The 27,036-nt window shown below is 41.8% G+C and overlaps 1 long non-coding RNA gene and 1 other non-coding gene across 3 annotated transcripts in view; one reads left to right on the top strand and one right to left on the bottom strand.

Annotated features, from left to right (window-relative positions):
* The window catches only part of LOC119087651, an 86,655-nt gene that overhangs the window by 20,169 nt on the left and 39,450 nt on the right, over positions 1-27,036 (bottom strand). The window lies entirely within an intron of this gene.
* Positions 6,566-6,754, top strand: LOC114695071. Its single transcript, XR_003734798.1, has one exon. It is a non-coding gene; the product is annotated as a U2 spliceosomal RNA (small nuclear RNA).

The raw sequence follows: 27,036 nt of genomic DNA, 5'->3' as shown, positions 1-27,036 counted from the left end.
TGCATTAAAATGAGCACAAATATTACAGCTTTAAAAAAGTAAGTCTTTGGGTCCAGAGAGATGGCTCAACAGTAAAGAGTATTTACTGGTCTTGTAGAAAACCTGGGGTTGAGTTCCCAGCTCCTACATTAGGCAATTCTCAACCTTCTGTGGCTCCAGTTCTGGGGATCCTATAGCTTCTGCTGGCCTTCCCAGGCACCTGCAAGCAAGTGGTGCACATAGACTCATACACACACAAATACAAGTAAGTAAATAAATCTTAAAGGAGTCAGGAAGCAAGCCTCAGACAAAAGAAGACTCCCTGAGAGTTCTTAGCTGAGAACTGTAATGAGGGAAGAGGAACTGTAACTCTAACTTAAGATCTTCAGTGGTACCCAAACTTTGGTCAAGTTATTACTTCCTCTTCACTCTGACATTGTTTTGAGATACTTAACATCTAGTTAGATTGTCTAAGTGAATATCCACGATTTTGAGAATAAGTAGCCACTGACTAAATAATATATTTTGAAGTTCAGCTGGATTTCCTCACAAGGAAATTTGGGTTTGGTTTAGCTAAACACTGATGCTTTACAGGTCAAGGACCAAAAGGGTATGTGATGCTCTCAAAGCGAAAGGAGCTATCCCAATATCACATTTCTCTTGGTGTCTGAAAATCATCTTAACTGTGTCAAAGTGCTCATCTCCAAATCTTCCTGATACTTGATAGTGACCTCTGTCCCACATTATATCAACTAAAAGTGAATGAGGCTATAGCCATGAGCCTATGAGTTGTTTGTGGCCATGATGGATCAGCCTGTCAGCATTTAAAAATAAAAATAATTGGATTTATGGCTTCCTTGGTAGCTTTGACAGTTGGGTTCTAAGTTCTTCCATTGAAACCAGAATCTTGGGTTGCTCATATATAAAATGACAAAGTATTTATTTATATATAGTGTGACATTGATTCACCATAGATACAGGGGTTTATTTCTGGACTCTCAATGCTAATTCACTGATGTACATACCTTATTTTCTGTATACTTTAAATTCTCTTTAGATGCTGAAGTTAGGGTATAATGGCAAGAGAAGTCTGCATATGCACAGTAGAGATGTACTGTTTTTATTTTTTTCAAATAATGTCCATCTACAGTTAGCTAAATCCATGGAGTGGAATCCATGATATGTGTAACCTGAACTTAATTTTAGAAGAGCCAGGCAACTTGAGAGTTACGCTTGATCACATGACTCTAATGTATGGCTAGCTCCTTCTAAGTAACAAGGTCTTGGGGCAGTGCACTAGACAGTTTTATGATGGGAGAGTGTCTTTCTGTATGCTGTGAAAATGTGTTGCTCTGATTGGTTGATAAATAAAGCTGTTTGACCTGTGGCAAGGCAGCTTACAGGCAGGTAGGAAATCCAAACAGATAGACAGGAAGAGAAAGGAGAGGAAAAAGCAGACACCAGACGCCACCAAAGGAACAACATGCCGGCAGACCAGTAAGCCATGGCCACATGGCAACTTACAGATTAATAGAAATGGGTTAGTTTGAGATATAAGAGCTAGCTAGCAAGAGGCTTGAGCCATAGGCCATGGCCATGCAATTTGTAATTAATATTAGCCTCTGTGTGTTTACTTGGGTCTAAGCAGTTGCAGGACCAGGTGGGACACAGGAATTTTATAAATGGCTGTGGGACCTTGGTGCCAAGCGAGACCAGGAAAACTTCTAGCTACAGTTTTATGTCAACTTGACACAAGTTAAAGTCATCTGAAAGGAAGGAGCCTCAATTAAGAAAATGCCTCCGGGGCTGGAAAGATGGCTTAGCCGTTAAAGGCTAGGCTCACAACCAAAAATATAAGAAAATGCCTCCATAAGAATGGGCTGTATGTAAGTCTGTAGAACACTTTTGTAATTACTGATTGATGTGGAAGGGCCCAGACCATTGTGAGTAATGCTGTCCCTGGGCTGGTGGTCCTGAGTTCTGTAAGAAAGCAGGCTGAGGCCAGTGGTGGTGGTGGTGCACACTTTTAATCCCAACTCTTGGAAAGCAGAGGCAGGCAGATCTCTGTGAGTTTGAGGCTATCCTGGTCTACACAGTAAGTTCCAGGACAGCTAGGGCTACACAATGAAAACCCTGTCTTGAAAAAAAAAAAGAAAGAAAAGAAAGAAAAAGAGAAAGCAAGCTGAGCAAACCATGTGGAGAAAGCCAGTAATCAGCACTTCTTCATGGCTTCTGCACCAGCTCCTGCCTCTAGGTTCCTGCCCTGTTTGAGTTCCTGTCCCAACTTCCTCTAATGATAGACTGTGTTGTGGAAGAGAAAGCCAAATAAACCCTTTCCTCTCCAACTTGCTTTTGGTCATGATGTTTCTTCACAGCAACAGAAACCCTGAGTAGGACATGCAGCCTCTGAACCTCTTGGTATTAAGGGGCTTTCCAGACACAATGACTACGGCTCCAGAGCCTGAGACAAAGTGTGTCTTATTTGACCCAGCCAGGAAAGGACAGAAACCTGAACATGAAATCTCTGGATTATTTAAATATATGTATCCTTCTCTGGACACTGTCACCCTGTATTCTTGCTTGCAATAAAACTGCTGTGTGGTTATAAATGGTCTGAAGTCTGTGCCCAGTTTCAGCAATCAGCAATGGAACACTTAAAGTAATTGATACAATTAATGCGCAGAGCATGGAGGACAAGCAGATAGAGATCTCTTGGGGGAAAGGCTTATTTATTTATTCAGTCTTTATTGAGTGTTTACTGGTTTAAAAAATCTTACTAGGCAACTGGCAGACAAAAATAACTCAGGCGTAACCCTTGATCATAAGAGGTTCACATTGGGAAGAAAAATATATAGACAGATAAACCAAAGCTCACAATCCGTGATAACAACTGCCAAAGAAGGGGTTTGCAAAACCGAGGAGAAAGAGTAAATTATTCTGAGGGAGTTTTTACTGCTTTTGTATTTGCACTTAGAGAAGATGGGCATGAGTTACCAAGAAGCAGAAAAGATAACGCAGGGAGACATGCACTCCAAAAACAGGAATTATAGCTCTTCATCAATAAAGAGCGATTTAAACAAACCACATATGTGCAACTGAATACTGTCTAGATACTGCCTTAAAATGCACTGAAAAGCAAAAGAACGTTCTCTAAATTATCTACATTATGTGTATGCACGTGCATTTGTGTGTACATATATGTGCATGCATGTGTGTGCAATGCATATATATATATATATATATATACATGCATGTGAGGGTATGGGTGTGCATATATGCATGTGTGTGTGTACGTGCATGTGTGTCTCTGTGTATGATTTTTAGTCCTATTCAAGAAATGACTTAATTATAATGACATTGTTTAACCATACTCAATTAGGTAAAAGCAGTAATATGAAAACACATTGAAGGCAATTTTCCAAAGGATTAAAAACATGAAGTCACAAATTTAAAGTGCTTATGAACACCAAACAATAAAAATAAAGAAATCATATTACACATGTAAGATTGGTAAAGGCAAGGGATCAATCCTTAAAGATGACATCTAGATCAATAAAATAGCATCAAAAGACCAGAGATCAACCCTTGCATTTATGATAGGTTGATTCACAGGAAATGTCAGGAAAATTCAAGTGAATATTCTTTTCAACAAGTGAGTTAGCCATCCATATGCAAAAAAAAAAAAAATGAATCTGAGCCCCTCCCTCACACCATATGCAAAAATTTACTCAAAATGGATCATGGTTCTACCTACAATAGCTACAGCTATAACATTTTAAAATATGAGTAAATTTCATGATCACATGTCAGCCGGTGACGTCCTAGGTAGAACACCGAAATCAGAACAGGCAGAAGACAATACAAACGGACAAGATGTCATCATGGGAGCATTTGTGTTTCAAAGGCATCAACAAACTGAAGAGAAAACCAACACAATGAAGTGAATGTTTATAAATAATGCATGTGGTAAGAGGCTTGAATCCAGAATACTTAAGGAGTCTTATACCTTATAAAAAGACAAATAACTTCTAAGTTCTTGATATGGAAAAGAGTTTCTCCAAAGACAGTAAGTTTGCCAGTAAGCACATAAAAAGACGCCCAAGCACCATCGGTTATTGGGAAAGAGCAATGAAAACTACAAAAATAAATAAACAAATAAATAAATAAATAAATAAACTTCACATCTAGCAGGATGGCTAAGATATAAGGTTTGTGGGAAACCGTGACCTTCAAACCATGCTGGCCATAGGTTTCTATTTGCCAAAAACAGTTCATACTATTAAACCTAGGGGTGGCATATGGCCCAGCAACTCTATCCTAGGTATATACAAGAAGAAGAAGAATTACAGTATACGTGAGCACAAACACTTGCATATGAATGTTCATAGTAGTGCAAAGTTCAAAAACTGTGGAAAGTCCCAGCATATGTCCATGACTAACGGGACAGCAGAATTCTCAGTGTCCTTTTGATGGATCACTCGACATGAGACGCTGATGGCAGAAAGAACAGGGGCTTAAAAGGCCACACTTTGCATTAATCAATTGAGATGAAACATCCAGAATGAACAAACTCGGGGAAAGCAACACACCGGCCTAGGGCTAAGTCAAGGGGCGGGCAGGGTCCCTAGATGCAAACAGGTAGTCTCTGCTAGGCTAACAAAAAAAGTCCTGATATGGCTGGAGAGATGGCGCAGGGTTGCTAAGAATGAATAATGATCTTGCAGTGGATCTAGACCTCTTCTGGCCTTCACAGGAACTTGCACTAATATGCACATACATACACATACATACATACATACATACATACACACACACACATACATACATACACACACACATACATACATACACACATGCATACATACATACACACATGCATACATACATACATACACACACATACATACATACACACACACATACATACATACACACACACATACATACATACACACACATGCATGCATACATACACACATGCATGCATACATACATCCACACACATACATACATACACACACATACATACATACACATACAAATACATACATACATACACACAAACATACATAAATACATACACACATGCATACATACGTACATCCACACACACATACATACACACACATACATACATACATACATACATACATACACACAGTTAGAAAATGTATGAGAAACATTGTTTAAAGTCATGAAATTAAATATTGGTACTGGCTGCTCAACTCTGATTATATTAAACGTTGACTCACACATTTTACAATTTTATGACATATAAATTTTGTGGTATGCTAACATGATCTCAAAAAGGTGATTACTGAAAAAGAAAAACTAATTAAGACAAAAATAGAAATGATGTGCAAACAAAATTAATAATAAAAACGTCAAGCTATAATAGATCATCAAGATATAAAAATTCAATCAAGTAATATTTTTAAAACACTTTATGGTAATGCATTTAAAACCGTCAGTGAACTGCACCCGTATTTGGGGAAACAAGCCTTACCCGTAACGGTACGTGAGGAAATATGCCCAAGACTGACCACCTGAGTGCAATCCCCAGGACACAGGTGTGGGGGAGAACCAACTCCTGCAAGTTGTCCTCTGACCCCCACCCCTGTGCCCTGAAACATGCAAGTCCATACATACACACTAAATACAATAAAATAAAACTTATAAGGGTTGAGAAAAAATAAAATTTGTTGATAATATGATACATATCTAGAAAACCCAAATAACTTACAAAGAAGTCATTGAATTGATAACAGGAAAAATTCAAGAATAAAGGCTCAAGCAAGAAGAAAAACAAATGTACGAACACAGCACGGTGATAGTTAACAATGCATTAACTTGAGCAGGTCACAGGATAGCAGATGGTTGTTAAACACTGTTTGGGGGGGTGCTCCTAGATGAGATCGGCATTGGAATCAGTGGGCCCAGAACAGCAGTTCCTCTCTAATGTGGACCTATAAATCACTTATGCATATGGTGAGTTCTAGGCTAGCCCAGGCTATATGGTGAGTTCTAGGCCAGCCCAGGCTATATAGTGAATTTTAGGCCAGCCCAGGCTATCTGGTGAGTTCTAGGCCAGCTTGGGGCTGCACAGTGCAATCTCAGGGTGGGGTCAGAGGCAGAGATGAGGGGGCCAGGTAAGAAGTAACTGTCACAAACAAGGGATCTCTATTGGACTATAAGTAAATTTTACTTTTTAGCAGAAAATGTACAAGCTACAAGAAAGCAAAATGATACATTCAAACCAGCTAAAAGATTTTGAAGTTTTTTTGTAAGACAGGCTTTATTGCCTCTTGTTATGCCATTCAGTTGCTATCCCCGGGAGGCCTGCTCTTTTCTGAAGGGGAACAAACAGAGGAGCAGTGGATCTTGGGAAAAGGTGAGGTGGGGGGAACTGGGAGGAAGGCGGGGAGGGGAGAATGTGGTGGGGATGTATTGTGTGAGAGAAGAATAAATCAAAAGGAAAACGGAAAAAAAGAATAGTTTGGTGGTGTGTACCTGTAGTGTTGGGAGAGTGCCTCCAGCAGCACCTGGGAAACCACGCCAAGAGGATCAGAAATCCAAGGGCATCCTCATCACTTCCTAGCCTTCTGACTAAGAGCCAGAGCAAGTCTGATCTCATCGGTTTAACATTGGTTGGGTCCTCTAGCCAAAGACAACATATGAAATGATTTTTAGAGCTAATCAATAGAACAGAAACTGGTTTTGTCCACTATACCCATTGAACTGATACTGCAGAACCTCCAGGGATGATGCATACTCTAGGGGAAGACTAATAGCTTAAAGCAGTATTAAAGATATAAGAAAAAAACTGTTTAATGCCTTTCAAAAGAATGCAAGAGAGCACTAAAGCTAATGATCATATGCTATGATCTAATGATCATAGTCATGGACATATGCTGGGACTTTCCACAGTTTTTGAGCTTTGCACTACTATGAACATTCATATGCAAGTGTTTGTGCTCACTATACTGTAATTCTTCTTCTTCTTTTTGTACATACCTAGGATAGAGTTGCTGGGCCATATGCCACCCCTAGGTTTAATAGTATGAACTGTTTTGCCAAATAGAAACCTATGGCCAGCATGGTTTGAAGGTCACGGTTTCCCACAAACCTTATATCTTAGCCATCCTGCTAGATGTGAAGTTTATTTATTTATTTGTTTGTTTATTTATTTTTGTAGTTTTCATTGCTCTTTCCCAATAACCGATGGTGCTGGACGTCTTTTTATGTGCTTACTGGCAAACTTACTGTCTTTGGAGAAACTCTTTTCCATATCAAGAACTTAGAAGTTATTTGTCTTTTTATAAGGTATAAGACTCCTTAAGTATTCTGGATTCAAGCCTCTTACCATATGCATTATTTGTAGAGGCAGGAACTCACTCTGTGAGTTCGAGGCCAGCCTGGTCTACAGAGCGAGATCCAGGAAAGGTACAAAGGTACACAGAGAAACACTGTCTAAAAAAAAGACTTCCAGAAGACATTAAGGACTCTTTATAGTGACAAAACTATCAAACCATCAAGACAAAACAATGACAACTATGTATGTACCCAGTGCAGAGTAACAGCTGGGTGGCTGAGAGCAGGGACTGTTCTTCAGTCCCCAGCCCCTCATGGTGGCTCACGCCGGGCTGTAACATGTAGTCAAAACACCTATGCACACAAAATAAACAAAAAAATTAATTTAAATTTTAAAAAAAAAACAACATTGAAATAAGCCAGACATGAGGTGAGGACCTATAATCCTGTCACTCTAGAAATTAAGACAGAAAAAATGCCAAGCGTTCAGGGTCAGTGGGACTTCATAGTAAGTACTAGGCTAGCCAGGGTTACAGAGCAAGAAGTGTGAGTGTGTTTGAGTATGTGTGAGTGTGTGTGTGTGTGTGTGTGTGTGTGTGTGTTGTATGAGAGAAGTATTGTATGGAAGAATAAATAAAAGAAAAAAAGAAATTAACCTAACTAGAGGTTTAATTTTGAAGAAGTTGATGAAATAAAGGGATAAAAATAGGCATTGTGTTTGTGTCTGTGTATGTCTGTGTCTGTGTGTAATCTCCACCTTGACATAACTTTAGAACTTAAGACAGAAATATTTAACAATATAGTATTAGCAGGAATTTCAGCTTCCCGAGCTCAATAATAGCTAAGTAAACCAGAGCAGATACAGGGCACTCATAGATCCAGGATACACAAACTTCCAAACAACATCAGAGTCAGAATGTGTAATCTTAAGTGCACATGGAACCTTCTGTAGGATAGAGCATGTTAAAAACAGAGCAGTGCGCACCAGAGCCCAAGAGAAAACAGAGAAACGAAACAGGTAAACTCCTGACTGGGTGGCAGGAGAAGATTCTGGATGAGATGCACAGCCCTTTATCTGGGGAGAGCAATACTATGCTCACATACAGCTTTTCAGAAGGCAAAGCTCAAATCTTCTTGCCAAACTGGAAAAACCATAATAGTATTGAAGAAACAGCAACCTGCTGTGCTGTGTTATACTAAAAGTCAGAAGTTCTGTTTTTCAAATGAGCCAGGAGAGCTAAGCATGGTAGTGCACACCTGTAAACCCAGCTCCTGAGGGGCTGAAGCTGGAGGATCAAGAGTTCAAGGCCAGTCTAGGCTACATAGTGAATGATCCTGCAAGAAGGAAGGAACAAAGGAAGGGAGGAAAAGAGGGAGAGAGGGGGAAAGGGAGGGGACGGAGGGAGGAAGGTTGGCTAGGAGTGAAAGGGAAAGATCTAAAGAAAACAGCAATAGGGTATCACATATTAGAGTGACCATTATAATGCAATTATATTTCTCCCCTCCCTTTTCTCCCTACAAACCTTCCCACGTAACTCTCCTTGCTCTCTTTCAAATTCATGGTATCTTTTTCATTAATTGTTATTTTACACACACACACACACACACATACACACACACACACACACACACACACACACACACACACACACCACGTGCATGCACAAACTCTTATATACCTCGATATACCCTGCTCAGCCTGTATACTATTACTTGTGTGTATGTTTTCAGAGCTGACCATTGGGTATTGGATAACCAAATACTGAGCTTTTCCCTGGAAAGGACCACCTTTCCCGCTCCCAGCTTGCCTCGGTTGCCTGTGGTTCTTTGTGTAGGATTGAGGCTCTGTGTGCCTTTCCCAGTCCACTTTGACGTGTCCACTGTTGTCCTTGTTCAGCACACACTTAGACAGTCACACAGGTGAGACTTCAGTGCTGTAGCTTCTGATTACACAATCTCGCCACAAAACCCCTGGTTTTCTGGCTCTTATAACCATCCCATCCTCTCTTCCATGTGTTCCCCCAGCCTTAGCTACAGAGTATTTGTAAATGTATCACTTGGAACTGGATTTCACGACTCTGCATTTTGATTGGTTATCATTTTCTGTAGTGAGCTCCATCTGTTGCTAAGAGAACCTATGTAGTTAGAAGCTTTCCTGTGTCCCACAGCTGCTTATAAAATAATCACTCAGAAGCTTATATTAATTATAACTACTTGGTCATTAGCTCAGGCTTATTACTGACTAGCTCCTACACTTAAATTAACCCATAATTCTTTTTTTTTTTTTTTTTTTTTTTTTTTTTTTCGAGACAGGGTTTCTCTGTGCAGCTTTGCCTTTCTGGAGCTCACTTTAGCCAGGCTGGCCTCGAACTCACAGAGATCCGCCTGGCTCTGCCTCCCGAGTGCTGGGAATAAAGGCGTGCACCACCAACGCCCGGCAACCCATAATTCTTATTTATGTTTAGCCACATGGCTTGGTACCTTTTCTCAGTTCTGGCTTGTCATCTTGCTTCCTCTGTGTCTGGCTGGTTGACTCCTGACTCAGCCCTTCCTCTTCCCAGAATTCTCCTCATCTGCTTACTTCACCTATACTTCCTGCCTGGCTACTGGCCAATCAGCATTTTATTTATCAATCAATCAGCGCAACACATATTCACAGCATACAGAATGACATCCCACAGCAAACCTTTGCCAGGCAGTGGTGGTATAAGCTTTTAATCTCAGCACTCAGGAGACAGAGGCAGGCAGATGCTGTGGGATGGTCTGTATGTCAAATGCTCTGATTGGTCAATAAATAAAACACTGATTGGCCAGTGGCCAGGCAGGAAGTATAGGCAGGACTAACAGAGAGGAGAAAAGAAAGAACAGGAAGGCAGAAGGAGAGACTGCCAGCCACTGCCATGACAAACAGCATGTAAAGATGCCGGTAAGCCACGAACCATGTGGCAAGGTATAGATTTATGGAAATGAATTAATTTAAGCTATAAGAACAGTTAGCAAGAAGCCTGCCACAGCCATACGGTTTGTAAGCAATATAAGTCTTTGTGTTTACTCGGTTGGGTCTGAGCAGATGTGGGACTGGCGGGTGACAAAGATTTGTCTTGACTGTGGGCAAGGCAGGAAAACTCGAGCTACAAATCTCTGAATTTGCAGCCAGCCTGGTCTATAGAGCTAGTTTCAGGACAGCCAGGTCTACACAAAGAAACCCTGTCTAGGGGTGAGGCTTCCTTGATAAGTGGTAATGGCCACCCTTACCTTTGAGTATAAAGAGGAATGTTTAGCATGTTAGGATTGTGAGAAGAAGAAAAAAAAAACTTGTGGTTAACGGTGAATTCAAAGATAAATGGTCTGTAAAATGTACATTATATCTATGAGGTCCTCCTATGTCTCCATCAAGATAGGTGGGGTTAAGTCTGGTCATTCCACATAATGTCATGGTCATGAAGCCACTGAGGGACTGTGAATTGGCACAGTGGCTGTGCTGGCTAGGCTTGCAACTCTCTCATAGAACCCCTGACCAAAGCCACTTCAGGAGTGGACAGCTTTGTTTTGGCTCACTGTCCCAACGGCTCAGCTCCAGGGTCTGCTGAACATACTGATTTCTGTGGGCCTTCATCTAAATCATGGTGAAGAGAGCATATGGCTGAGCAGGTTGTTCACCTTCCAACAGCAGGAAACACAGAGAACAAATAGGAAGGAACAGGGGCAAGATTTACCATTCAAAGACCCAGCCCCCACCTCCTAACTGTGGACCAAATCACCGATCAATAGTGCCTCCAACTGGGTGCAACTCAATCCTCAAAGTGAGTCTTTATCATACCCAAACCACTGCAACTGCTGAGAAAAAGAACTTAGCAGAATCTACAAAATTAAGCACAGAGTAGCTATTTGATGTAGCAATTCCATTCTTAGGTATGTGGATAGCCGAGGGGAATGCAAATGTACATACCAAAATACATGCACAAAAATATTGACAAAAGCATTATTCGTAACTGCTGAATACCATAGATTACACAGACGCTATACAAAAGAGGTGGCTTGTTACTTTTAAAGTGCTGCTATCAGGACAATTAGGGGAAATCAGACGATTACAGGACATTACAGAAGTCTGGCAATGGAATACACAGTGTGGTCCTGGATCACATAAATGCCTTTATTAATGCAGTCGAGTCACGGCCCTTCCTTAACTTACCAGTTGCTGATGCTTTCGTTAAGCCCTAAGGATTTTCTGCTCAAATCCACAGAACAGTCTTGTAAGCTTTGCTCCCCTTCATCCTCACTCTTGGAGTGAGCTTTCTAAACACAAAGCTTTTTTGATGTCCCAGTGCCTGATTGGTTTCACTTCCGTCCTGACCTGGCTAGCCATGTTCAGCCAAACTATCTTCTGACCAGAGAGACAAAGGAGACCAGCTGAGACCAGGATAACCAGCCAGCTGGTCACTATTCCCAGTGCCAACCCACAGAATTGGGAGCTAAATGCAGTTGTTTAGTCGAATAAGCTTGAAAGGGCTTTATAATGAAACGACAGCCAATGATGGCAATTCCCTCATTCAAGACACTGCTGCATAGATCCAGACTCTTTCCAGAAGCTGTACCTGTGGCGGATATTGGGTACAGAAAAAAAAAAAAATATATATATATATATATATACATACTGTTATATAAACAAATAGTATCTAAAAATAAAGTGTTTAAAAAAAACACTTGCCGGGCAGTGGTGGCGCACGCCTTTAATCCCAGCACTCGGGAGGCAGAGCCAGGTAGATCTCTGTGAGTTCGAGGCCAGCCTGGACTACCAAGTGAGTCCCAGGAGAGGCGCAAAGCTACACAGAGAAACCCTGTCTCAAAAAACAAAAAAAAAAAAAAAAAAAAAAAAACACTAAAGGTAATAAGTCACGTAAAGATGGCTACCACACAGAGAATCTGGATTATGTTCTCTTTGATATCCGTAACTGAAGAAAAACATTTGATTGTAAAAGCTGTTCAGTTATGCCAAAATGTAAATTTTAAAGGTACCTTGACTTCAAAATTTGGATATAAGGATATGTTACTTTGGAAAAGAGGTTCTACTTTTGTTTCCACAGAAAGCCAGAGGCTATGGATTTGTTCCAGATTAAGATACATCAGGTTTCACCAGCCAAGACCCCCTGAAAGGTCTCCGATGACACCATGGCCCAGATGATCAACATCCAGAACGGTTTCAAGGCAACTGGTTCACACAATACAGCCTCATGGACTACCCCATAGGCCTAAAATTTTCTTTGCATCCCCATAAGATACAGTGCTCCCCTCCATCAGGAAGTAGTAAGAGATGCTACACCCAAGTTCCCAAATATACCAAGCTGGCTTTAGAGGTGGAATTGGCTCACTCTCCCTCTAAACCCAGACATATTAAAAAAAAAAAAATGGTTGAGATTCTTCTGTCCCAAATCAGAAGAGCCCTCTGGTGTGGGACAGACAAAAATCAATATTTTTATTTAAAACAAGTTGATTATAAATGCGATCTCTTTCTAAAAAAGAAAAGGGGATATGATATAGATATATAGGATATAGAGATGATAAGATAAAAAGGTAGATTAATGAACCTACTTTTAAAGAACAACTTGTTTAAAATGTTTTACATTGGTATAAATTTTAGTTTATTGATACAAACTTGAAGTTAATTTTGTTATACTGTATGTATATATATATATATATATATTTCTATTCTTATTTGAGGTATTATGTTTATGTAACTCATTTAAAATTGTAATGGATAATTAAGAAATAGATTAATAATTAGTCATCTATGATAATCATAATTGTAGCCATGTTAGTTAAGTCTTCTAGGTATACATAGATATATTTCAGATAGATAGGTAATCTTCAAACACTTCATAGACCTAGAGAATATGGCATTTAAATAACTTAGAATTCTGTTGACATGAGACACAATTGCTCCTGGCTGCACCAATTTGATCACGAGAGAATATTGGGCTTCTAAGACATTTCCATTTGGAAGTTTGTCTTTTTGGCACAAAATGGCCTACTGGCAAAGAACTGCCCTTGCCTTGATGGCTGACAGTACAAATGCAATGCTGTCCTTTCTGGACAAGCGGGACACAAGGAAAGCGACCACTGTACTCTGCCAAGACAGGGTAAGATGGTCTTTCAGAATTCCTGCTTCTGAAAATGGTCTGTCAGATACTCTAGGCCTGTAGCCAATTTGAATGCACCAACAATGCTGAGAAACATTAGGTGACTGTCCAGGCTGCCAGCTGTCTTGGTCTACTCTTGCAAGATTCCCGAAGTTGCTTGCATCCGTCTACCATTTCTCAGGTACCATTATGTTCCTTCTCAGGTCTTTGATGTGGTTGAAAACTAGATAGTTGTAATTTCCTCAGTTATGATAAAAGATAAGTTAGATATAAAACCTTAAACTCACAAATATAAGATAGATAGGACATCTTCTTTAATATTGTAGCTGTAATTCTTGCTTGATAATTGTTTTGTTATATGTAATTTTACCATGTTAAAGTTAAAACCTTCCTTTTAAAAAAAAGGAAAAGGGGAAGTGCTGTGGATATCACTCTATATAAATAAAACACTGATGGCCAGTGATCAGACAGGAAGTATAGGAGGGACAAGGAGAGAGGAGAATTGGGGAAACAGGAAGAAGGAGGAAGAGACACCGCAGCCACCGCCAGGACAAGCAGCATGTAAAGACACCGGTAAGCCACCAGCCATGTGGCAAGATATAGATTTATAAAAATGGGTTAATTTAAGATATAAGAACAGTTAGCAAGAAGCCTGCCACGGCCATACAGTTTATAAGTAATATAAGCATCTGAGTGATTATTTTATACGTGGATTGTGGGACTGCAGGGCTTGGTGGAACCTGGAGAGAAGCCCTCCAGCAACACAGCCTTGTACCTCCATGCTGGGATTACAGCCTTGTACCTCCATGCTGGGGTTACAGCCTTGTACCACCATATGTACCTTTAATGCAACACTATTTATTAATACAAGATTTTTTTTGAGACAAGGTCTCACTATGTAACTCTTGCTGGTCTAGAACTCGCTATATAGACTAGGCTGGCCTTGAACCTCTGCCTTCTGAGTGCTGAGATTAGACCCAGATCAAAATTAATTCTTTAAAACCTATACTGAATAAAATATTTAAATTTGAAAGAACGCCTAGATCATACAGAAATATAAACATCTTTCTATTTAACATTCAGAGGTGCCAGTAGAGAGGTCAAGAAATAGTTAAGTGGCATTCAAGAAAACCGTGAAAGCGTGTACTCTCTTTTACTCAGACTGCTTAACTAAAAGCACATGACTATCATGTTGTCGGATGACACTCAAGTTTCACCACACAATGCAGCAGACGATCACGAAGCCGGCCGGTATCTCCCCTTCTTCCTTCACCACCTGACCGAGAACCTCACGGGCACATCAGTCAAGGAAGAGGAAGGACAGCTGTTGAGACAGCACAGATGGGGTTTGCAAAGCCACTAAAAAGCAACTTCAATTTAGACATTGCTTTCCGCTTCAAAATTACAGAGACAAGATTACATTAAAGAACCTGCTAGAAGAAGCAGATAAAATGTGTTCATCTCTAAGCTCTATAACCAAATGTTTTTAATGGTCTTACCACACGCTCACTAAAATTAAAACAAAATCTCAAAATGCTGTCCCTGATTATCTTTCCTAAATGGATTTGAAGCAAATCATTGGGGGGGGGGTAATATGCAACACGCTCGTTCTTTATGCAGCCTCTTACGTATTTAGCAATTAATGAAGGTTCCGTTTCCCTGAGGAGCACTCTCAGGCCTGCATATGCAGAGGAAACACTAACACCTCTGTCCCTAACTGTAAAATCACCACCCAACTCAGCTACGGAGAATGACATTGAAGTGGTATAAATAAGGGAAGGAGACTGGAATACATTAAACTGGAAAAATGCTCTAAGTCATAACAACACCGTGTCTTTGTGGGTTAGAATAGCTATTAATACAAGGCTGGAGAGATGGCTCATGGTTAAGAGCGCATACGGCTCTTCCAGAGCACAAAGTCTGACTCCCAGCACCCGTGTTAGGTGGCTCACAACTGTTTGTAATTCCAGTTCAGGGAGAATCTAATGCTTCTGGCTTTCATAGGTACCTGCCACTCATGTTCGAGAGCTCACATGAGTGGATGTTCACGCACGTGCGCGCGCGCGCGCGCACGCGCACACACACACACACACACACACACACACACAGGAACATGCATATGCACAATTAAAAATTTAAAAAACAGTCTTTTAGAGAAATGATAATAATACTGGGTGCCTTCTAGCATGAATATACCACTGTGTCCAAGCTATCTGCCATACATGGTATGAAATTTAGTATTACATATGACTGTGGCCATATAATTAAAGAGGCATATTTTCCTCTTCCCATAAAAGATGAGCAAAAGAGAGTTTCTACATCCTGTGTATATAAAAGAGTAGTCAACATACTGAGCACTGTACGCACTGTGGCCTTCCAATTTAATCCCCAGAGTTTTCCACCAATTACTAGTCAGGGAATGTGAGCCTCTGAGTTCATCTTCTTCCTTTATCTCTTGCCCAAGAATATTAAGAGCAACCAACCATCATCATTATATTCTTAATTTTCCAAAACTGTTCAAAGGGATCATGTACGGAATCACCCAGCTCCTTGCTTTCCCAGTGTTTAATCAGGAGCAAAGCTATTGTGTGTACCTCTCTAAAGAGGGCTTACTTGGATTATTGCAGCTTTCTTCATGTTGGAAATAGAGTCATTAGCATCTTTAAGTTACTCAGATCTAAGATGCAGTTCCAGAGCTAAGGTTTGATACCTGTGACCCATGTAAAAAAGAATGTAGAAGGAGAGAACCAACCCCACAAAGTTATCCTCTGATTTCCACACATGTGCCACGGCACACTAGCTCGCCTGTGCATGCGAACATACACAACTAATAGATATGATATTTTTAATAATAAATATGATATTTTTTAATTCCTGAGCATGCTCAGTCTACAACCAGGCCACTGTTAGTCATGTGAATGAAACCAGCTCATATGAGAACAGTCAGGACGGCCAATCTCTAGCTTGCAGACAGAGATGACATGAATGACTGAGGTTTAAGACACTGGTTTCTGGAGAGATGGTACTTCTAGGGAGTAGGTTGTTTTGACAGAAGGAGGTAACTGGGGCAGACTGGCTTTCATACTTAGGGGGAACTATGGCTTATCCAAAAGTCAGTGTCCAGAGAAGTCAGTACAGCTCGTCTTGTCTCAGTTCTGTCTACAGTACACCGTCTTGCCCAACAGAGAGCTCACTGGCTCAGCAAAGCTGGTGGGCCAGGGAGCTTGGGGGAGCCATCCACCTCTGCCTCCCCAGCACTGGATTACAGGCCCCTACTTTTCTTTCTGTTGCTGTGCTGAAAGACCAAGTAAAATCAACTGGGGAGGGGAAAGGGTTATTTGACTTGCAGGTAACAGTCCATCATCAGAGGAAGCCAAAGCAGGAAGCTGGAGGCAGGAACTGAAGCAGAGGTCATGGGAAATGCTGGAGAATGTCATGGGCAAAGACTAATAGCAAGAGTGTGTTATTCAGCTATACGTCACTATTACAAAGTGCCTGAGGTAGATAAAGAGAAAAAGGTCTCTTCAGGCTTTCGAAGTTTATTATTATTATTATTATTATTATTATTATTATTATTATTTATTGTTTGCCATGGGTGTCAGGTCCCCTAGAACTGGAATTACAGACAGTTGTGAGCTGCCATGTGGGCACTGGGAATCGAACCTGGGTCCTCTGTAAGAGCAGAGCAGTCAGTGTTCTTAACCACTGAGCTATCTCTCCAGCCCCCAGGCTTGCTTTTAATTTTTTTTTTTTTTTTTTTTTTTTTTTTTTTTGGTTTTTCGAGACAGGGTTTCTCTGTGTAGCTTTGCACCTTTCCTGGAACTCACTTGGTAGCCCAGGCTGGCCTTGAACTCACAGAGATCTGCCTGGCTCTGCCTCCCGAGTGATGGGATTAAAGGCGTGCAGCACCACCGCCCGGCCAGGCTTGCATGTTTGAGGCTCCAATCCACTGTCAGATACACACCCATCTCCTTTAGTTCTCTGGAAAGGATGCTGGATGTCAGTGACAGGAAGCATGTGACAGAGTAAGATGTCACCACATGGGGGGTGGTGGCGCACGCCTTTAATCCATCACTCGGGAGGCAGAGCAGGTGGATCTCTGTGAGTTGAGCCGCCGGGCTACCAAGTGAGTTCAGAAAGGCGCAAAGCTACACAGAGAAACCCTGTCTCGAAAAACCAAAAAAAAAAACCAAAAAAAAAAGATGTCACCACATGTCAAGAAACAAAAACAGAACAGGCTAGGGTCCCATCAGGTCAGGGTTCCATCAGGCCAGGCTCCCAGAATCTCTGGAGGGCTTGTTCCCAATGGCCTAAAGACCTCCCACAGGACTCTATCTCCTGAAGGTACCATCCTTTCCTAAGAGCATCACGTGGGGAATGAGACTTTAACTCTGGGGTCTTTAGCAGACTATCAGAAACCAGGCCCTAGCTGGGGGGTGGGGGGGCAAAAATGAGCCTAAAGGAAAATATCTCATGTTTTATAATATACATAAAACAAAAAATGTCACATATATACATTTGTATGGATTATATATGTTTATATATAATCCATAATATATAATACATTGCTATTCCGTACAATGAGATTTATTTTAAGGAGCTAGTGGTATGACTTCAGGGACAAGCCAGCACAAAGCCCGTGGAGCGGGCAGCAGCTTGGAAGTCTTAGGCAAGAGTCAACTTTTCTTTTTCTTTTTCAGATTGTTTCATTTTATTTAATAAGGAAGAGTGCTTTGTCTGCATGCATGCACATGCTCCTCCTGCATGTTGGTGCCCGTAGAGCTCAGAAGAGAACGTTGGATCCCCAGGAACTAGAACTAGAGTTACAGATGGTTGTGACCCACAAGTAGGTGCTGGGAACTGAACCCCAGGACCTCTGCAAGACCAACAAGTACTCTTAACTACTGAGCCATCTCTCTAGCCCCTCAATTGTATCCTCTTGAGGCAGGATTTTTGGCCCCTCAGGGTAACTGCCGCTTTGTTCTTAAATTCTTCAAGTGATTAGTTAAGGTCCCCTCACATTATTGAGGGAAATGTCAAGTGTTGTACATGTTTAATTAAAGTAAAATGTTGTAAATGTTAACCACGTCTACAAAATCCCTTCATAACGCCACACTCATCTTCCTGCCTGATTCAACAGCTGAGCATGCTAGCCTGTCCGTGGAAGCATAAAGGCTAGCCATCAATGGGGAGATGCACAAATTAAGCTGAGACCCCTACGAAAGACAGAGCCAAGGAGAGATGAACTGAAAACGGCCATGCAGGCAGGAGGAAGAGGCAGTGCTGAGACTCCAAGGCGGAACTGAGCTCAGGAAGCAAGGGGGAGTCCCTGGCAGGGCCCAGGAGGCAGGAGGGCACATCCAGAAAATCAAGCCAGGGCCGCTGCATCTGTAGCTCGTTATTTTAAAAGGTGCAGTGCATTCTAACTACAATAGGAAAGAAGTTGACATATAATTTTAAAGACCACTCTGGTACCAATAGAGAATTGATTCTAAGCCCCAAAGAACAGGGCAGCCAGGAGACAATTTAGAAAAGTATTGATTTGTCCAGGGCAAAAGTTATACTAAATTTGACTCCTGCAAAAATGGTCAACGTGGGAAAGCAAATTAATCCAAACGTGCTTCGAGAACTAAGAAGTCTTGCTGATGGTTGGGCTGTAGATGGTGGGAGCTAGGATGATGTATGAGACTGGGACTCCGGAAAGACATCAGGGCTACGGGTATAAATGTGACCCAAGTATGGTGGCAGCACACAGGTGTACTCCGGCACCGGAGAGGCAGAAATAGAAGCCCTGGGGTGTGTTGACCATCTAGACTAGCCAGTCAGCAAGCTCTGCATCCAGTAAGAAACTGTCTCAAGAGAAATTATAATAATAAGGTGAAGGGCTGAAGAGATGGCTCCATACACAAAATAAATAAGTGAATACATCTTTTAAAAAAAATGAACCTGGAAAATGAAGAGCCATTAACTCAAGGCAAGAAGAAAAACAGAAATAGTAAAGGTAAGGGAAAAAATCAGTAAAATCAAAAATAGAAAGTCAATACAGAGAAATCAATGCCAACACACTTGATTGTTTGAGGAATTAATGAAATGCATGAACCAAGACTACCGAAGAAAAGAGAGGGGAAGAAGCCGTAAATGAGTACCGGGAAGGAGGCACTGCTTCCTCCGGGCCCGGGGACACCAAGGAGGCAGCAATGTGGTGCTGCAGACAAGAGTAAGCACAAATTAACACTACTGACACTTTAAACCAGTGGTTCTCAACCCCCCAGTGCTGGGGCGACCCTTTAATACAATTCCTCATGTCATGGTGACCCCAACCATAAAATTATTCTCATTGCTATTTCATAACTGTAATTTCACTACCGCTATGAATAGTAATGTAAATGTCTGTGTTTTCCAATGGTCTTATACAACCCCTGTGAAAAGATCATTTGACGCCCAAGGAGGTGTAACCCACAGGTTGAGAACCACCGCTTTAAAGGCACTGTACCACTGCCTCAGAAAAAAAATAACTAAGAAAGCACCACAACTCTCTAAAAATAAAATGAATAATGTGAGCCTATATATAACCATTAAGAAAGTCAAACATGAGACTTGAAAACCACACACACCCCAAAAAGAAATCTCCAAATCTGGTGAGGTTCATGGAAAATTCTGCCAATGAAAACAAGGAGTGGTAGTGGGCAGCTGTAACCCTGGCATTTGGAAGATGGAGGAAGTAGGATCAGGAGGTCAAGGTCATCCTCTGCTACACAGTAAGGCTGAGGCTAGCCTGGACTACATGAGACCCTGTTTCAAACAAATAAACAAAACAATGATACTAATCATTTAAAGAAAAATTCATGCTGATTCCATACAGTCCAGAGCCTACAGGATAGACTATTTCCCAATTCATTTTATGAAGCTGGTATTTATCTAATAACAAAACCAAGAAGAAAAGCTGGGTAGTGGTGGCGAACACCTTTAATCCAGACACTTGGGAGGCAGAGGCAGGTGGACCTCTGAAGGCAGGTGGCCAGCCTTGTCTACAGAGTGAGTTCCAGGACAGCCAGGGCTACACAGAGAAAGCCTATCTTGTAAAACAAACAAACAAACAAAAAAGACATTTTGAAAAAAGAACAAAAGCAAATTAAAGACCAATGTCCCTCATAAAAATAGACATAAAATTACTGAAAGGGTCTAGCAAATAGAATGCAGTACTTGTAGCAGAATCAAGCTCCATGACCCGCTATGGGTCGTACATAAAATGTCCTCCCAAGGTGTTTGAAGACAAGGTCTCCAACTAGGGGTACAGTGTGGGGAGGTTTTGAAACCTTTTGGAGCAGGGACCTAGCAAGGAAAAGTAGGTCACCATAGGGCAGGCTGCTGCTTCCTTATTGGCCCAGGTTTAAGCAAGCTTCCTTGGCCACAGCCCAGAGCCACCCCGGCCACCGTCTCTTGCTGTCATGGTGGATTGTTTCCCCTCAAATCTCTCCTCCCCTTGCATTCTCCCTTTCTGTTATTTGATCACAGTGATGAGAACAGTAGCTATAGCTGACAGAGGGAATTGATTCCAGAGGTGCAAGATAGAGGTAATGTTTGAAAAACAACTAGCACAATTCATTAGCTGGGTGACTGAAGAAAAATGACATGGTATACAATGGATGAAGAAAAAAATTTCACAAAATTCAATACCCATTCTTGATTTTAAAAAAAAATGCCACAAGCTCAGAAATATAGAATAGCGGCCATCTTCAACTTGAAAGGGAACAATTGCAAGAACTGCTTCAAATGACATGTTTTCTGGTGAAGCACAATGATTTACGCTCAAGGTCAAGAGCAAGCCAAGGCTGACTCTTGTTGCTGCTCTTTGACACGATGCATGAATCTCTAGCCAGTGCAAGTAAGGCTGGAAACAAATAAACAACATACAGACTGTAAAAATAATACCAAACTGCCTGTGTGTTGGCAGATATCAGCATGGACTCGACAAATCCCAGACAACTTCACAAAAGCATCATCTGAAATTAATAAGTAAGTCCAGATAAGCAAATAGCATATGAGATAAATACACAGAATTCAATTATAAGTACTAACAATGGACATGGACATCAAAAGCAAAATGAACATATCAGTTACAATTGCTAAAACTTAAAATAAATATTTAAGTGTGGGTCTCAGGGAAAATGTACAAGGACTTGTTGGCTAAAACTTAAAAAACTCAATGAATGAAACCAAAGACTTAAGAATGTTGAAAGACACATTGTACTCCTCACTTGAACAAGCAAGCACAGTGATGACACTAATTCCTCTCTCCATTAGCATTCAAGTTTAATGCTATCAAAATTTCAGCAGGTTTTGTAGCTCTCAATAAGATTACTCTGAACCATAACCGTGGAAAAGCAGAGGAACTAGAATTGTTCACAATTCTGGGAAGGAGAAATAAAACGGGAAAAGCCAGGTACCTTTTCCCTGTTCCCTGTATATTTACAGTGTATTGACAAAGGGATGGACACTCAGACCAGAGGGATGAGAGATAACACAGAAGTAAGCCCCACAAAAGCACCCACCCAGTAACTTTCCAACATTATGAAAGTCAACACAATCAATGAAAGGTGACATTCACAACAAGTGGTGTCAGAGTAGTTAAAGATCCATGAGTAAAATATAGTATCTATAGACCTTGAATTAAACCTCACTCTTCAGGCAAAAGAAAGAAAAGGACAACAGACTTCAATGTTGACCAGTTACAGAGTGCACACCTGTAACACCTGTAATCCCATCACTCAGGAGGCAGACACAGAAAGATCTCTGAGTTCAAGTCCAGTGTTATCTACACAGCAAGTTCCAGGCCAGTGAGAGCTACATAGTGAGATGCTGTCTCAAAAACAAAACAAAACAAACTTAAATGAAAAGCAAAACAACATAGAAATCTGATGCCCTCTTCTGGCCTCCAAGGACATTGTATCCATGTGCACAAACCCACACTCAGATACACACAAGTTGTTCAGTTAGTTTTTGTCAGCTTAACACAAACTAGAGTCACACAGAAGGAGGAAACCTGGTGTTTTATCACAGCAAATGTATACATCCCAGTGACCCTGTTGTCCCTTTGACCAGTGATCCATATCTTTGATAGGGGATGGGAGAGATGTGTGAGGCACTGTTACCTTCCGTATTATGAAGACACATATGTACTCCATGTTGTAGAAAGGAATCTCTAGGTATATGTTATAAATAGCACAATTACATTGTTGATGATTTGTTTGTACTGAGGGAACACACACACATACTCATACATTTTCTCTCTCTCTCTCTCTCTCTCTCTCTTCTCTCTCTCTCTCTCTCTCTCTCACACACACACACACACACACACACACACACACACACACACACACACACACACAAGCACATGTACGTCCCAGATGCCCCTAGAGGAACACAAGACTGATACCAGCTAATCTTGTCCATGAATGAAGCTGCATGAGGAGAATTCTAGAGGCTTGTAAGAAAACTCCAGGAAAACAAGACAAGAGTTCTGGTTCCTCAAATCATGAGATTGTTCTTGGAATGTGCTTTCATGCCCCTCCCTGGTGGAGTAAGTAGAAATGGGTTTACTTCATTATCTTACTATTCAGATGATGTCTTCAAGCACAGTTATCCTCATGACTGTACACAGCCTAAACTCATGTGCCCTTGCCCTTGTGACTGTCCACAGCTGGAAGTCATGTGAACTTTGCTCATATGACCTTGCTTAACCCTCAGAATGCCCTCAGAATATAAACTATCTGACGCTCTGCATGAAGTTGGCTATTGCATAAGACTTTAGTCTTCCTCAGTTTTAGGTTCAACTCTCCCAGGTTCATTCTGCCAACTAGAGTGGTGACACACACTGACTAGACTCATCAAAAGGAGCACAAGGTTGATGCCAGCCAATGCTAACAAGACTGTGCCAAGAAGTGCCTGCGCCCAAACATCCAGAGAACGAAGAGTGCAGGACCATGAGAGAGACATCACAGTCTCAGGGAAGTAGACCGTCTGACCCAGGAGGTGAGCCTGAGCTCCAGAGTGACTGACTGCCTTTGTCCCGCCCACCCCTGCCCCCTTCTCCCTAACTTTAGGACTGTTACCTATTGCCTTCTCAGAAGGTCAACTCTGTAAAGTACAGCTTCAAGTCAGTGTCTGTCCCCACTCATTGGCCTTTGGGGTGCCAGTGGAGGCAGAACTGATCCCTCATACTCTGGTTATAGTTCTTTGGGAAACCCACCCACCCACCCTGATTTGAGTCATGTCATTCTGGTAGCGATTCATCTCAGACATCACCCAGCCAACTCCATTCTTCCAGCCAAAGTGAATGTCCAAGACCATCATCCATCTTGCACTTACCCACTGAGCCATCTCCCTAGCCCTTATCTGTCCTTGGGTCTTAGAAGGTAGAAAAGGTCAAGTAGAGGCCACGTTACCAATCCAAGAAAGCCACTTGTAGGCGAGAACAAAGCCACTCAGAAAAGAGTTAATATACACAAGTTCTGAAGCTACTGGGTCTCTGAGGTTCGCCTGGCCTCTCCTACTCGTGTGTGTGTGTGTGTGTGTGTGTGTGTGTGTGTGCGTGTGTGTGTGTGTGTGCACTGCACATGTACGGAGGTCAGAGGACAAGGTCAGTCTTCCCCTTCCCCTTTCTTTGAGGCAGGGTGTCTTTGCGGTCCTTCTGCTGCATGACCAGACCAGCTGGCCCATGCACTTCTGGTTTCCTGTCTCTGCCTCCCTTCCCCCTGCAGGGCACTGGGTTATACATCCTTCCTCTGTGCATCAGGCTTTTATGTGGGGTCTAAGGACTTACACCCAGCTCCTCACTCAGGTTTGCATAGCAAATGCTTTTTCCACAGCCTCCTGCCCTCACACCCACCCCCCCCCCCCACCCCCCCCCCCGACCTAGGTAAGCCCAGGCAGGATTTCTCTCACTGCAGGTAAGGAATTATTTCCCACTAATACACTCCCATTCAGCTTCTCATTCACACTTCATCACCCTAATAAGCAATAAAGATTGGAGCCTATCATGCGTCACTTTAACCTATTTGGATCCATTGAACACATTTTTACATTTTGATTTCAACCTGATGAGCTATCCAAGCACCTACTGAGCTCTTCATGAAAAGAACAGAGAAGTATTTAGATGAAAAGTGGCCGGGACCAGGAACTGTGTGCCACATGAGGCCACAGGCAGTGGGAGGGGGAGCGGGATGAGGACTATGCATAGAAAATAAGATCAAAAGAGAGACAGAAGAGGGTGGTTCCCGCTATGTGAGTGAAGAGCAGGAGAGGGTGGCCCCGACAATATATGTGGCATTTTTAAATTACCGACTAGCTTGAGACAACCTACAATAGCCAACCAGACAAAAGGGGATAACAGAAAGGGAACACGGGGTAAAATTAACCTTTATTAAGTGTCTAATTCTAGAAACCACACTGATGGCTTTCTGCATGCTCTCTCTTCTGGCCATACGGCAAGCGCACAAGTATTAAGTAATTTTCACCCAAGATGGTGGCTGGTGCAGAATTCAAACCCAAGGCTGTTTCCTTCATGGCTGTATAAAAAGGGCTTGTGTCCGAGTCTGGAAGCTGCAGTCTCGGAGAGGGTGGAGCCTGAGGTGACCACCTCAGAACCAGGCCCACTTTAAAGCAGTTTAGCTGGCCCTATGTGTGGACCTGTGTGCGTGTGTGTGTGTGTGTGTGTGTGTGTGTGTGTGTGTGTGTATGTGTGTGTGAGTGTGTGCACTCATGTGTGTGTGCCACATGGGTGTGCATGTGTATGCCTGAGTACATGCATGTGAATTCAAGTACACACAGGTGTAAGTTTGTACATGTGTGCACATATGTGTGTACATGTGAGTATGTCATGAAACTACAAAGGGGCACTTGAGAGGCAAGGAAGAGATCTGAAGGGAGTCCAGAGAGAGAGTAATGGAATGTGTGTGACCAGAAAGCTGAAGGGAAAGTGATTTTGGATAGTAAAGGAAAGGGTGAATTAAAACAGAGTTTAATGACAGGTGCATCTGGAAATGTCGTAATGAAAGTCATCACTTTGTATGCTAACTTTAAAAATTAATTATAAAAAAATGGAGATGTATTCAAAAAAGACACTTACATAAGTCAAAAATGGGTGTGGTCATAATCTTTGGATTCCAGCAAAGTCAACTAGCCCTGGGCTGTTTGGGGAGGGGGTTACACAAAGAACAATTTCATGAAGACAGTTTGATGCCGGAAGTAAGAAATCTGGCTCTATATTATATAATCTAAAAATGCCCCCACCACCTACCCCCACCCCACGCACAAGAGAAGGAAAGGGGGAAAGACTCCCAGAAATCACAGTCAAGGCAAACGCAGTGAAATGGCTCACTGGTTACTGTGGTAACCGACTCTCCTTGCTCTGGCTGCTTATCCCACGATCCCTCTGTCACCCTATTTTTAGACCGGAGACAACGAATGAAAACGGCTTTAAGTTTTTTTTTTTTTCTTTTCTATGTGATTAAGACATGCATAACCTTTTGAAAAAGACCCAGAAGCCAGAGCTCGGGAGTAAGGGACAGGACCCTACTTCCGATACCACATGGTCCGTGTCTTTCGGAGACTTGGGCCACTGGGTTCTTAGGAGTTCAGTGGCCACAAATGAGGAGAAGCACTGAGGGATGGAACCGAGCTTGGGTAGTGTAGATATGCACACCAAGGCAGGTGGAGAGCAACGGTCACTGAAAGTAGGTGAAAGGACCCAAGTGCGATGGTGCATGTCTATAATCTCTGCCCTCGAGAGGCTCAGGAGTTTAAGGCTAGCCTCTGCTACATAGTTTGAGGCCAGTCTGGGATCCACGAAATCCTGTCTCATATAATAATAATAATTTTTAAATGTATATTAAAAGTAAAGAAAATAAAATAACAGTTCTGGGAAGAAAGGACTGTGGACTATCTGGTAAGAATCGCCATGGGGATATCAGTGATCTCCAAGATGCCTCAAAGCCAAAATCTCCCATCGAATCACTTTAAATATTTATTTTACCAACTCTGCCAAGGAGCCAAATGCTAAAAACCTACCAGCCCTTTCCTGAGAATGAGCTCAAATCTTCTTACCATTTTTTTTTTCCGGTTGTGATATTTTCAAATGTTATTATGGACTATCTGTCTCCTTTCTTTTTTAACTGAAGAAAAGATACTGTTTTTAAAAGCTTCCTCTGCCAGATCGTGAATGTTCCCAACACAAAGAACTGATCTATGTCTGCAGTGATGGATATGCCAATTACCTTGATCTGATCATTCCACATGGCATGAGTCTATTGAAATGGCACACGGTGTTCTGTAAATATGCACAATTACTATATCTCAATTAAAAGGAAAAATGCACCTTTTACCATTTCTCCCCTTGGCTGATGAGGATTAGCAACGGAAACATGTCTCTGCCTTTGCCTCACAGAAAACACTGAATGTGGGCCACATGCTCTCAAGCTGTTTGCAAGAGAAAGGTGGCCTCCCGAAATGCGATGGGAAAGAAATTGACACTGAAACTGCTGAGCACTGGATCTGCATTGCAGCAGAAAACAGTCCTGACCTGGAGAAGTTAAAGGAGGCTTGCTGTGAG

This window comes from Peromyscus leucopus, chromosome 3 (assembly GCF_004664715.2).
Source record: "Peromyscus leucopus breed LL Stock chromosome 3, UCI_PerLeu_2.1, whole genome shotgun sequence".
Classification (NCBI taxonomy): domain Eukaryota; kingdom Metazoa; phylum Chordata; class Mammalia; order Rodentia; family Cricetidae; genus Peromyscus; species Peromyscus leucopus.
This window is presented reverse-complemented; position numbering and strand designations above follow the sequence as displayed.